Source organism: Fukomys damarensis, unplaced genomic scaffold (assembly GCF_012274545.1).
Source record: "Fukomys damarensis isolate Sample0158 unplaced genomic scaffold, DMR_v1.0_HiC HiC_scaffold_8, whole genome shotgun sequence".
Classification (NCBI taxonomy): Eukaryota; Metazoa; Chordata; class Mammalia; order Rodentia; family Bathyergidae; genus Fukomys; species Fukomys damarensis.
The window spans coordinates 31,822,832-31,826,927 of NW_022900920.1; positions in this window are offsets into that span (position 1 = coordinate 31,822,832).

The window sequence follows — 4,096 nt, forward strand, 5'->3', positions numbered from 1 at the left end:
AAGGACTCAACAACCTGCACAGCAGACATTTGCCTGGCACCCTTCACACCTTTCTTCATCTGGCAAGTGTGGACTGACCTCCTCCCAGAAGCCTGCCCGCTAGGAATCCCCAGCTGGGTCAATGAGTCTCTCCTTCCAGGCCTGAGGGTCTTTGTGTTCCTGGTGCCATGACAACAGGCCCCCAGGAAGGCCTGAGCCTCAGGGAGGCAGTCACCTGGCCCCAGGTCAGACTCTGAGACCCAGGCTCCCAAGACCTCAGCCCTTCCTTCCAGGTCAGCCAAGCCCACTTCCCCACCTGCGCCAAACCAGGGAGCTTCTGGGTAATCCTGTCATCAAAACTATGCCATGCTGCACTGTGGGGTGCTGGGAAGGTCTCCTGGAACTTGGTCACTTGGGACAGCAAACGACCAGCTGTCACTGATGTGAGAAATGAGCTTGGCGGGGGATGCAGCTCAGCCGCACCACACCTGCCTCGCAAACGCAAGGTCCTGAGTTCAATTCCCAGTACCAAAAAACAAAAACAAAAGAGAAAGGAAAAAAAAAAAGAAAAGAAAAGAAAAGAAATGAGCTCAGTGATCCAGGAGCCTGGGCATCAAGGGACATGCACAGCCCTTGGAAACCAGCCTGTAAGAGCCTCACCATTCAGATATTAGCTTTTTAAAATGTAGGAATGAGCCCTCCATAGTGGAACATGCCTATAATCCCAGCATTCTAGGAGGCTGAGGCAGGAGGATGGCATGTTTGACCCCCAACCCAGGGAGCTTAGACCCTATCTCACAAAAAAAAAAAAAAAAGAGTAGTGGATATAGCTCAGTGCAAAGGTCCTGGATTCAACTCTTAGTACTATAAAAATGAAGGAAGGAAGGAATAAATGGCAGGAAGCATGCACGCCTGCATTCTCTCCCATGGCTTCAGAACAGAACTATCCCTAGATGGTAACATGAGGTCATCTGGAGGAGTCCAGCAGGAGATGAAATGAGCTGCTCTCACCCCAGGCACAACTGCCCCAGCCCAAAGGCAGAGATGGGGCAGAGGCTGGTCAGGACAACTCGGCCTGGAAAAAACTCAACTAGTGCAGGGCAGGTCCAGGAGGGAGGGGGACCCAGCTGCTGGTGGGCTCTGGCTGGGCAGCAGGAACCTTTCACTGTATCACCCCACCCACCCGCAGGCAGCTGGAAGAGAAGTTGCACCAAGGCCGTCCTTCCAGGCAGAGGTGGCCCGCTGCCGCTTTCTGGGCTGGGCACAGGGCCTGTGCACATCAGACTCAAGTTCCAAGCAGGGTCTCCATGCAAGGAGTAAAATGACGTAGGACGTTGCACGGTCCCAGTAAGAATGATCGGCCCACAGACGTGGCACACTGGGGGCTGCCCTGCCTGGCAGCCAGGGTCTCGAACTACCTGCTGCTGACCCTGGGTCTCCGGGCTTCCCCGACTTCCTCCTTTCCTGCGGGGGGCGGGTCAGCAAACTCTCTCACACCCAGAGCACCCAACCATATTTGTGTCCTACGGACAAAGGAGACTCTGAGTGCTTGCTGTCTTTCAAACATCACGCTTCCACCATGGGGTCTGAACTTGGCTCTGCTCTTCGGTCTGCTTTTAACCTCTTTGCGGGGCATTGTTGAGTATTCCAGGAATCAGAGTTCGAGAGGAAATTCCTCAGAACCAAGTGTGGACCTTGGGGTGGCATCCAGCCTGCCCTCGGCCTTGTGGTTTCTGTGTGACCCAAGACCCTGCTGTCTGTCGTCAAGGGCCGCTAACAGTGCGAGTCTGTGTGGAGAAAAGGGGCAGCAGTTTGGAATCCAAGATACGACTCCATGAAGCTCGAAAAAGTGGAGAAAGGAGCAAAGTGCTACTACAAGAAGCAAGCACTGGAGAATTTTGGGGATTGTTTTTATTTGAGGTTCTCACAGTGGTTAGAGCCACTCTGTCTTTAGAACAATCACAGCATAGGAAATGCGTCACCAAGACTGCCCAGAAAAGTGACCAGCTGAGTCTTATTGCTTAAAATACACATATTCACAAGAACTGACAAACGGCAAAGTACCTCACACAGGAATGTGTCTGCCTCTGCAAATAATCTGACTGTAGCACCAAACCAGTCACCAACCCCTCTTCTCACTGATCTGGAAAATGAGACTCAACCAATTCTAGAGGGCCCTGACCACGCCTTCCCTCCCATCGCTCTCCCAGCAGGCAGCCCTGCGGAGTAGAACCCACAGGGAGAGGAACCTGGGATGGTCAGAGGTCACCTATCTGACCAGTGAGCTGAACAGATTCATCTTGCCAAGGCTGTTCTCCTCCGAGATGCTTCAGCGAGCTGTTCGGGCCCTAAAAGAGGGCTGGGCGGAGGTGTCAGGTTGCTCAGGTACCCGGCCCCTTCTGACCACCATCAGCCTCTCCGTGTTTGCCAGGCCTCCTTCAGAGAATCTGGGCAGGCCGACACCCGGGCTGCAGCTGGCCCCGGCTCGCCACTGAGGAGCCCACCAAGCTCCTGTCCTGCATGGCATGGACATCGACACGGAGGAGGAGGAGCAGTGGGGGACGGCAGGTCTGGAGCGTGGCTCCATGGACAGGAACAGAACTCGGGCCTGAGTGCCCTCGGAGCATGTGCAAATTTCGGGGGAAGGGAGGAGGGCGGAGCCCTTTCTGGAGCCCAGCATCTCGACCAGCGTGGGGCTGCCACAGGCACACTGAGCACACAGTCAGATTTTTGTTCGGTAAACATAAATGCTCAGAATAAATTACCTTGAGAGGGCCATGTCTGCTCTGGGTGTGTGTACAGAATGGCTGCCATTCAAAGTATCTTCACAGGAACACAGGGACTAGGCTAACACACCACACACACCACACACACCACACACACACACACACATCCAAAATGTCACTGTATACAGATTTCACTTTGTTCGACATGGATTTTGGTTTTGTGGAATCCAAAAGCAAACACTCGCTCACCTCACAGCCTTGGATTTGTCTGCTTTATGCATATAATCTTTTTTCCCTTTTTTCTTACTGTAACATCAACACCTAGTCTGAATATCACGGTTCAAGAGCAGGGAAAAACCAAACATTTCCTATGAAAGGGCTGGTTGGGGAATGTAGTTTCATCAGCTGCTTGCTTTCTCCTTTAGAGTGTTCCTAGCAACTCATTGGTTCCCTGAAGCCAAACAATAGTAAGAAGGACCCTGCTGTCCCGCTGGAGGCTGCCCTTGCCCTCCTGGCCAGCCGGGGCTCTTCACTGAGGCCACAGAAAATGAGTCACCGCACTGAAGCAGGCAGGGGCACCACAGATAAGCAGGCGTGGGAACCACAGATAACCAAGGTACTTCTGAGTGGTCAGCTGAAAACACATGCAAACAACAGAAGACTTACTAAGAATCAAGGAGAAAATACTGTGTGAGAACCAGGGCCCAGGCTGCCATCCCAGGACTGGGCTCCCGCAGTCTGCGTGGTGACAGGGGCAGGGAGACGCAAGGCGCAGACCAGAGCGCAGAGACACAGGAAGGCTGGGTCAGGGCCTCCTCTCCCACTGGGTCTGAAATGCAGCTCCCGGCACTCACGTCCCTTGTGCAGAGAACACTTTTGCCTGCTCACTCTAAGGTTCTTGGTGGCTAGTGTGTAAAGGAAACAGAAGAGAAGGCAGGGCACAGCCAGCAAGGCTGCTGGAAGGGGCCCGAGGAGGTGCAGCAGGCACTGACCTCTCGCCTGGGATCTGCGTGAACACACACACTCCCCTCCACCTGCCTGACAGCTTGCACCTGCCTGACTGAGGCCCCCACCCCACACCTCTGCCGACTCGGCAGTCACAGGCGACAACCCAGCCTCTCCTGGACTAAGACACAGCCAGGTTCTCTTAAGCTAACCTCAGAGCATGAATCCTCTCCCCCACCAGGAATCATCTAGGGGAGTCCCAGCCCTTCCTTGGGGGTTCAGACACACATCTGTGCCCCATGCAGGTCGGAGACAGGACTAGCAGAGGAGGGGTGGGATGTGAGGAAGGAGTCGCAGGTCTGACTTCTGAGCTCTGCACAACACTGCTTTCCTGGGTGAGAGACGTCCACACCCCAAACTGTACCTGGAGATGCAGGAAAACGGAG